Raw genomic sequence first — 10,309 nt, 5'->3', positions numbered from 1 at the left:
GGAGTTCAGTAATTTTCTGCTCAGCTGACCCACTTGTCCTTCCAAATTTTTGATGGAGACCTTGTTTCATTCATGAAACTTTGAGTGGTTTTGATTAGATCAGAGACCATTGTTGCTAAGTCAGAGGTATTCTGCTTAGAACTCTCTGTCTGTTGCTGAGAAGATGATGGAAAAGGCTTGCCATTGCTAAACCTGTTTCTTCCACCATTATTGTTATTGAAACCTTGTTGAGGTCTCTCTTGATTCTTCCATGAGAAATTTGGATGATTTCTCCATGAAGAATTATAGGTGTTTCCATAGGTTCTCCTAGGTAATTCACCTCTTCCATTGAAGGTTCTCAGGATCATAAGCTTCTTCCTCAGATGAAGCATCCTTAGTACTGCCAGGTGCATTTTGCATTCCAGACAGACTTTGAGAAATCAAATTGACTTGTTGAGTCAATATCTTGTTCTGAGCCAGTATGGCATTCAGAGCATCAATCTCAAGAACTCATTTCTTCTGATTTGTCCCATTGTTCACAGGATTCCTTTCAGAAGTGTACATGAATTGGTTATTTGCAACCATTTCAATTAGTTCCTGAGCCTCTGTAGGCGTCTTCTTCAGATGAAGAGATCCTCCCACAGAGCTATCCAAAGACATCTTGGATAGTTCAGAGAGACCATCATAGAAAATACCTATGATGCTCCATTCAGAAAGCATGTCAGAAGGACATTTTCTGATTAATTGTTTGTATCTTTCCCAAGCTTCATAGAGGGATTCTCCATCCTTCTGTCTGAAGGTTTGGACTTCCACTCTAAGCTTACTCCATTTTTGAGGTGGAAAGAATTTTGCCAAGAAGGCATTGACTAGCTTTTCCCAAGAGTCCAGGCTATCTTTAGGTTGTGAGTCCAACCATATTCTAGCTCTGTCTCTTACAGCAAAAGGGAATAGCATCAGTCTGTAGACCTCAGGGTCAACCCCATTAGTCTTGACTGTGTCACAGATTTGCAAGAACTCAGCTAAAAACTGATGAGGATCTTCCATTGGAAGTCCATGGAATTTGCAATTCTGTTGCATTAGAGAAACTAATTGAGGCTTAAGCTCAAAGTTGTTTGCTCCATGGCAGGGATAGAGATGCTTCTCCCATAGAAGTTGGGAGTAGGTGCAGTAAATCACCCAGCACCTTCCTTACATGTTGGCATTGTTGTTGTTTTCGGCTGCCATGTTCTTCTTCTTTGAAGAATTCGGTCAGGTCCTCTAAAGAGAGTTGTGCTTTGGCTTCTCTTAGCTTTCTCTTCAAGGTCTTTTCAGGTTCAGGGTCAGCTTCAACAAGAATGCCTTTGTCTCTGCTCCTGCTCATATGAAAGAGAAGAGAACAAGAAGATGTGGAATCCTCTATGTCACAGTATAGAGATTCCTTGAGGTGTCAGAGGAAAAGAAAAATAGAAGAAAGAAGGTAGAAGAATTCGAACTTGATGAGATAAAGTTCGAATTGTGCATTAAGAAGAAGTAGTACTCCATAAATAGAAGGATGTGAGAAGGAGGGAAGAGAATTTTCGAAAATTAATTAGAAAGATGTCAAAAACATTTTAAAAATTGATTGTTAATTTTCGAAAATTGAAAGTGGAAAAGAAATCAAGTGATTTTTGAAAAAGATTTTGAAATTAGAAATTAAAAAGATTTGATTGAAAACTGATTTTGAAAAAAAGATGTGATTAAAGAGATATGATTGAAAAGATTTGATTTGAAAATAATTTTAAAAGATATGTTTTGAAAACAATTTTTAAAAGATTTGATTTTGAAAATCAATGACTTGTCTAACAAGAAAAGATATGATTCAAACATTAAACCTTCCTCAACAGAAAAGGCAACATATTTGAGATGTTCAATCAAATCATTAATTGTTAGTAAGTATCTTTGAAAAAGGAAAGGAATTGATTTTGAAAACATTTGATTGAAAAGATATGATTTGAAAAAGATTTGATTTTGAAAAACTTTGAAAAATTGAAAAAAAAATTGATTTGAAAACAAAATCTTCCCCCTAGCACCATCCTGGCATTAAACGCCCAGAATGGCCTCCATTCTGGCGTTTAACGCCCAAAATACTACCTCTTTGGGCATTAAACGCCCAACCAGGTACCCTGGCTGGCGTTTAAACGCCAGTCTGTCTTCTTCACTGGGCATTTTTGAATGCTCAGCTTTTTCTGTATAATTCCTCTGCAGCATGTTCTGAATCTTCAATTCTTTGTATTATTGACTTGAAAAGACACAAATTAAAAATATTTTTGGATTTTTAATAATCAAAATGCAACAAGAATGAAATAACAATGCATGCAAGACACCAAACTTAGCAGTTTGTATACTGCCGACACTATATGAGACACATAAACACTCAAGCCAAAAGAATTCAAAGATCAGAGTAAGAAATCATCAAGAATTACTTGAAGATCCTTAAGATACATGAATGAATGCATGCAATTGACACCAAACTTAAGATGAGACTAGTGTCTCAACAAGGAACATAACATATTTTTGGCTTTTATGAAATTTTTTTTTGATTTTTTTGTGTTTTTTTCGAAAATTAAGTGGAAAAAGATATCAAAATTCTTAATGAGAATTCCAGGAATCAGTGCAATGCTAGTCTAAGACTCCGGTCCAGGAATTAGACATGGCTTTACAGCCAGCCAAGCTTTCAAAGAAAGCTTCGGTCCAAAACACTAGACATGGCCAAAGGCCAGCCAAGCCTTAGCAGATCACTGCTCCAAAAGCAAGATTGATAAAAATCAACAAGCTCTTGTGATGATAAGTTGAAATCTCGGTCCAATGAGATTAGACATGGCTTCTCAGCCAGCCAGATTTCAACAAATCATCATGAAACTCTAGAATTCATCTTCAAGAATTTCGAAAAAAAAATACCTAATCTAGGCAACAGGATGTACCGTCAGTTGTCCAAACTGAACAATCCCTGGCATTGTTACCAAAAGCTTGCTCAAAACTTGAACAATCCCCGGCAACGGCGCGAAAAACTTGGTGCGCGAAATTGTGAACAATACTTTTCACAACTCTCATAATCCCCGGTCATGAACTCCAAAAACTTGGTAGTTCAATTCCATGGCATTACACAACTTCGCACAACTAACCAGCAAGTGCACTGGGTCGTCCAAGTAATACCTTACGTGAGTAAGGGTCGATCCCATGTAGATTGTTAGTATGAAGCAAGCTATGGTCATCTTGCAAATCTTAGTCAGGCAGACTCAAATGTATATGGTGATGAACGAAAATATCATAAAAGATAAAGATAGAGATACTTATGTAATTCATTGGTAGGAACTTCAGATAAGCGCATGAAGATGCCTTCCCTTCCGTCTCTCTGCTTTCCTACTGTCTTCATCCAATCCTTCTTACTCCTTTCCATGGCAAGCTCGTGTAGGGTTTCACCGTTGTCAATGGCTACCTCCCATCCTCTCAGTGAAAGAGATTGCATATGCTCTGTCACAGCATAGCGAAATTCAGCTGTCGGTTCTCGGTCAGGCCGGAATAATATCCATCGATACTTTTGCGTCTGTCACTAACGCCCCGCCTGCTAGGAGTTTGAAGCACGTCACAGTCATTCAGTCATTGAATCCTACTCAGAATACCACAGACAAGGTTAGACCTTCCAGATTCTCTTGAATGCTGCCATCAGTTCTCGCCTATACCACGAAGACTCTGATCTCACGGAATGGTTGGCTCGTTTTTCAGGCGAGCACTCGGTTGTCAGGCGATCAACCATGCATCGTGCAATCAGGAATCCAAGAGATATTCACTAGAGCCTTGGTTGCTTGTAGAACAAGAGTGGTTGTCAGTCACCTTGTTCATAAGTGAGAATGATGATGAGTGTCACGGATCATCACATTCATCAAGTTGAAGAACAAGTGATATCTTAGAACAAGAACAAGCGGAATTGAATGGAAGAACAATAGTATTTGCATTAATACTCGAGGTACAGCAGAGCTCCACACCTTAATCTATGGTGTGTAGAAGCTCCACCGTTGAAAATACATAAGCATAAGGTCTAGGCATGGCCGAATGGCCAGCCTCCCAATGATCTAAGATAGCATAAAACGAAGATAGCTACCAAAAGTCCTCTAATACAATAGTAAAAAGGTCCTACTTATAGATAACTAGTAGCCTAAGGTTTACAGAAATGAGTAAATGACATAAAAATCCACTTCTGGGCCCACTTGGTGTGTGCTTGGGCTGAGCAATGAAGCAATTTCGTGTAGAGACTCTTCTTGGAGTTAAACGCCAGCTTTTATGCCAGTTTGGGCGTTTAACTCCCATTTGGGTGCCAGTTCCAGCGTTTAACGCTGGGATTTCTTGAGGTGACTTTGAACGCCGGTTTGGGCCATCAAATCTTGGGCAAAGTATAGACTATCATATATTGCTGGAAAGCCCAGGATGTCTACTTTCCAACGCCGTTGAGAACGCGCCAATTGGGCTTCTGTAGCTCCAGAAAATCTACTTCGAGTGCAGGGAGGTCAGAATCCAACAGCATCTGCAGTCCTTTTCAGTCTCTGAATCAGATTTTTGCTCAGGTCCCTCAATTTCAGCCAGAAAATACCTGAAATCACAGAAAAACACACAAACTCATAGTAAAGTCCAGAAAAGTGAATTTTAACTAAAAACTAATAAAAATATACTAAAAACTCAACTAAAACTACCAAAAACATACTAAAAACAATGCCAAAAAGTGTATAAATTATCCGCTCATCAGCCATCAACATGGCCGAATTTGGAGAGGAAGGAGAGGAAGTGAACGCCACTGAGGAAGACCTCAATGGACGTCCACTGGCCTCCACTGAGTTTCCCAATGAGGAACCATGGGAATCTGAGGCTCAAAATGAGACCATAGAGATTCCATTGGACTTACTTCTGCCATTCATGAGCTCTGATGAGTATTCTTCCTCTGAAGAGGATGAGTATGTCACTGAAGAGCAAGTTGCTAATTACCTTGGAGCAATCATGAAGCTAAATGACAAGTTATTTGGTAATGAGACTTGGGAGAATGAACCTCCTTTGCTCACCAAAGAACTGGATGACTTGTCTAGGCAGAAATTACCTCAAAAGAGACAAGATCCTGGGAAGTTTTCAATACCTTGTACCATAGGCACCATGACCTTCAAGAAGGCTCTGTGTGACTTAGGGTCAAGTGTAAACCTCATGCCTCTCTCTGTAATGGAGAAGCTAGGGATCTTTGAGGTGCAAGCTGCAAGAATCTCACTAGAGATGGCAGACAACCTAAGAAAACAAGCTCATGGACTTGTAGAGGATGTTCTGGTGAAAATTGAAGACCATTACATCCCTGCTGATTTCATAGTCCTAGAGACTAGGAAATGCATGGATGAATCCATCATCCTTGGCAGACCCTTCCTAGCCACAGCAAAGGCTGTGATTGATGTGGACAGAGGAGAATTGATCATTCAAGTGAATGAAGGATCCTTTGTGTTTAAGGCTCAAGGATATCCCTCTGTCACCATGGAGAGGAAGCATGAAGAGCTTCTCTCAAGGCAGAGTCAAACAGAGCCCCCACAGTCAAGCTCTAAGTTTGGTGTTGGGAGGCCACAACCAAATTCTAAGTTTGGTGTTGAACCCCCACATTCAAACTCTAAGTTTGGTGTTGGGAGGTTCCAACATTGCTCTGAGCATTTGTGAGGCTCCATGAGAGCCCACTGTCAAGCTACTGACATTAAAGAAGCGTTTGTTGGGAGGCAACCCAATGTTATATTTTATCTATTTTCCTTTGTTATTTTATGTTTTCTGTAGGATGATGATCATGAGAAGTCACAAAATCAATTGAAAAAGCAAAAACAGAATGAAAAACAGGAAGAAAAATAGCACACCCTGGAGGAAGGCCTTGCTGGCGTTTAAACGTCAGTAAGAATAGCAGTTGGGCGTTTAACGCCCAGTCTGGCACCATTCTGGGCGTTTAACGCCAGAAAGGGGCACCAGACTGGCGTTAAACGCCAGAAAAGGGCAAGAAGCTGGCGTTAAACGCCAGAAATGGGCACCAGCCCGGCGTTTAACGCCAGAATTGGCACAAAGTGCATTTTTGCACGCCACTTGGTGCAGGGATGACTTTTCCTTGACACCTCAGGATCTGTGGACCCCACAGGATCCCCACCTACCCCACCACCCCCTCTCTTCTTCACCCATCACCTCAACACCTCTTTCCCAAAAAACCCTCCACCTATCAAATCCCACTATCATCTTCACTCCTTCATTTTCACACACCCTAAACACTACTTCTTCCCCTTTTGGCCGAACCACAAAGCCATCTCCCTCTCCTCCATTTCTTCTTCTTCTACGCTCTTCTTTCTTCTTTTGCTCGAGGACGAGCAAACCTTTTAATTTTGGTGTGGTAAAAGCATTGCTTTTTGTTTTTCCATAACCATTTATGGCATCCAAGGCCGGAGAAACCTCTAGAAAGAGGAAAGGGAAGGCAAAAGCTTTCACCTCCGAGTCATGGGAGATGGAGAGATTCATCTCAAGGGTGCATCAAGACCACTTCTATGAAGTTGTGGCCATGAAGAAGGGTCAACTTTGATCAAAGGTTGGACCAAGTCCTCACAGACATTTGTGAAGAGGGCACTCAATGGAAGAGAAACTCAAGAGGGAAGCCAGTTCAACTGAGAAGGCATGACCTCAAGCCCATCACTAAGAAAAGGATGGAGCAAACAAGAGACCCCTCTCATCATGAGATCCCTGAGATGCCTCAAGGGATGCACTTCCCTCCACAAGACTATTGGGAGCAACTAAACACCTTCCTAGGAGAACTGAGTTCCAACATGGGACAACTAAGGGTGGAGCACCAAGAACATTCCATCCTCCTCCATGAAATTAGAGAAGATCAAAGAATCATGAGAGAGGAGCAACAAAGGCAAGGAAGAGACATTGAGGAGCTCAAGCACTCCATAAGACCTTCAAGAGGAAGAACAAGGCGCCATCACTGAGGTGGACCCGTTCTTTAATCTCCTTGTTCTTTATTTTCCTGTTTTTCGAAATTTTCATGTTTATGTTTACCTATGTTTGTGTCTTATGATCATTAGTGTCTTAGTGTCTATGCCTTAAAGTTATGAATGTCCTATGAATCCATCACCTTTCTTAAATGAAAACTGTTTTAATCACAAAAGAACAAGAAGTACAGGATTTCAAATTCATCTTTAAAACTAGCTTAATTAGTTTGATGTGGTGGCAATACTTTTTGTTTTCTGAATGTATGCGTGAACAGTGCATATGTCTTTTGAATTTGTGGTTCATGAATGTTGGCTCTTGAAAGAATGATGAAAAAGGAGACATGTTACTGAGGATCTGAAAAATCATAAAAATGATTCTTGAAGCAAGAAAAAGCAGTGAATACAAAAAAAAAAGAGAAGGAGAAAAACGAAAAAGAAAAAAGGGGAGAAAGAAAAAGAAAAGAAAAAGAAAGAAATAAAGTTGTGATCCAAGGCAAAAAGAGTGTGTTTAAGAACCCTGGACACCTCTAATTGGGGACTTTAGCAAAGCTGAGTCACAATCTGAAAAGGTTCACCCAATTATGTGTCTGTGGCATATATGTATCCGGTGGTAATACTGGAAGACAGAGTGCTTTGGGCCACGGCCAAGACTCAATAAGTAGTTGTGTTCAAGAATCATCATACTTAACTAGGAGAATCAATAACACTATCTGGATTCTGAGTTCCTAAAGAAGCCAATCATTTTGAATTTCAAAGGATAAAGTGAGATGCCAAAACTGTTTGGAGGCAAAAAGCTACTAGTCCCGCTCATCTAATTTGGAGCTAAGTTTCATTGATAATTTGGAGTCTATAGTATATTCTCTTCTTTTTATCTTGTTTGATTTTCAGTTGCTTGAGGACAAGCAACAATTTAAGTTTGGTGTTGTGATGAGCGGATAATTTGTACGCTTTTTGGCATTGTTTTTAGTATGTTTTTAGTATATTTGGTTGAGTTTTTAGTATATTTTTATTAGTTTTTAGTTAAAATTCACTTTTCTGGACTTTACTATGAGTTTGTGTGTTTTTCTGTGATTTCAGGTATTTTCTGGCTGAAATTGAGGGACTTGAACAAAAATCTGATTCAGAGACTGAAAAGGACTGCAGATGCTGTTGGATTCTGACCTCCCCGCACTATAAGTGGATTTTCTAGAGCTACAGAAGCCTAATTGGCGCGCTCTCAACGGCGTTGGAAAGTAGACATCCTGGGCTTTCCAGCAATATATGATAGTCCATACTTTGCCCAAAATTTGATGGTTTAAACCGGCGTTCAAAGTCACCTTCAGTTTTCCCAGCGTTAAACGCCGGAACTGGCACCAAAATGGGAGTTAAACGCCCAAACTGGCATAAAAGCTGGCGTTTAACTCCAAGAAGAGTCTCTACACGAAAAATGCTTCAATGCTCAGCCCAAGCACACACCAAGTGGGCCCGGAAGTGGATTTTTATGTCATTTACTCATCTTTGTAATTCTTAAGCTACTAGTTCTCTATAAATAGGACCTTTTACTATTGTATTTTCATCTTGGTTCTTCTAGTTCCCTCTCTGGGACCGAAGCCAATGATCACTTTTGTTCTTATGTATCTTCAACGGTGGAGTTTCTACACACCATAGATTAAGGTGTGGAGCTCTGCTGTACCTCGAGTATTAATGCAATTACTATTGTTCTTCTATTCAATTCCGCTTGTTCTTGTTCCAAGATATCACTTGTTCTTCAACTTGATGAATGTGATGATCCGTGACACTCATCATCATTCTCACCTATGAACGTGTGACTGACAACCACCTCCGTTCTACCTTAGATTGGGTGAATATCTCTTGGATTCCTGATACACGATGCATGGTTGATCGCCTGACAACCGAGCGCTCGCCTGACAAACGAGCCAGCCATTCCGTGAGATCAGAGTCTTCGTGGTATAGGCTAGAACTGATGGCGGCGTTCAAGAGAATCCGGAAGGTCTAAACCTTGTCTGTGGTATTCTGAGTAGGATTCAATGATTGAATGACTGTGACGAGCTTCAAACTCCTGAGGGCGGGGCGTTAGTGACAGACGCAAAAGAATCACTGGATTCTATTCCGGCCTGATTGAGAACCGACAGATGGATAGCCGTGCCGTGATAGGGTGCGTTGAACATTTCCACTGAGAGGATGGGAGGTAGCCACTGACAACGGTGAAACCCTTGCATAAGCTTGCCATGGAAAGGAGTAAGAAGGATTGGATGAAGACAGTAGGAAAGCAGAGAGACGGAAGGGACAAAGCATCTCCATTCGCTTATCTGAAATTCTCACCAATGGAATACATAAGTATCTCTATCTTTATCTTTATGTTTTATTCATCATCTATACCCATTTGAGTCTGCCTGACTGAGATTTACAAGGTGACCATAGCTTGCTTCATACCAACAATCTCCGTGGGATCGACCCTTACTCGCGTAAGGTTTATTATTTGGACGACCCAGTGCACTTGCTGGTTAGTTGTGCGGAGTTGTGATAAAGAGTTGAGATTGCAATGAGCGTACCATGTTGATGGCGCCATTGATGATCACAATTTCGTGCACCAGTCCAATATTTAGTGTCAATTCTTGGGTTGTTAATTGCTCTTGTTCCCACTAAAGCTAAGTTGTTGCTAAGGCAATTAGCAAACAATTTAGGATTTGTGGGTTAAGAACACTTATGTTCATTTAACTTACCTTCCGATGTGAGGGTTGATAAAGTGAGATTAATCCAACATAATTGGCATAGTTGTGGTTCCAACAAGGAAAGGACCCTTAGCTCACTCCAAGCCAAGACCCCTTTTTATGCTTTCAATTTTCCATACATTGCTATGTTAATCTCTTTTATACTTTACTTGTTGATATTACATTGTCGGTTCTTTAATTTCTTCATTAGTTCAATCATTACAATTTTGCATGTTCTTTTATTGCTTTATATGTTCATTTCTTTATTGACAACCCATTGATCACTACAACCGGAATTTGCACACTCATTGCCTCTTAAGTGATTCCTTGGGAGATGACCCAGGAGTCAATTACTCTCGGTTTTTAAATTGGTTTTGAGTTGTGACGCATCTTGTGAATTTCCAAATTGGTCGGCGACCGATTGTTGGGTTTGGGTCTATACTTGCAAAGTTAGTCCTAATTTGAGAAATTCCAACTCGTACAATTGGGCACCGTCAGGGCCTCCTTCCATGTGAGGGGGGGGGGGGGAGCGATTAGGGGTAGTTTTGCATCATGTAGTTCATTTTCTAGAGAGAGAAGCTCCCCATTCTCTCTTGAACCTAGGTTTTTAGTTTAATTTCCTTG

The 10,309-nt window shown here is 40.5% G+C and overlaps 1 non-coding gene across 1 annotated transcript; it reads left to right on the top strand.

Moving 5' to 3' along the window:
• Nucleotides 1-693: 693 nt before the first annotated feature.
• LOC130942842 (small nucleolar RNA R71) lies at nucleotides 694-801 on the top strand. Its single transcript, XR_009071390.1, has one exon. It is a non-coding gene; the product is annotated as a small nucleolar RNA R71 (small nucleolar RNA).
• The last annotated feature ends 9,508 nt before the right edge of the window (nucleotides 802-10,309 follow it).

Source organism: Arachis stenosperma, chromosome 7 (assembly GCF_014773155.1).
Source record: "Arachis stenosperma cultivar V10309 chromosome 7, arast.V10309.gnm1.PFL2, whole genome shotgun sequence".
Taxonomy (NCBI): domain Eukaryota; kingdom Viridiplantae; phylum Streptophyta; class Magnoliopsida; order Fabales; family Fabaceae; genus Arachis; species Arachis stenosperma.
This window is presented reverse-complemented; position numbering and strand designations above follow the sequence as displayed.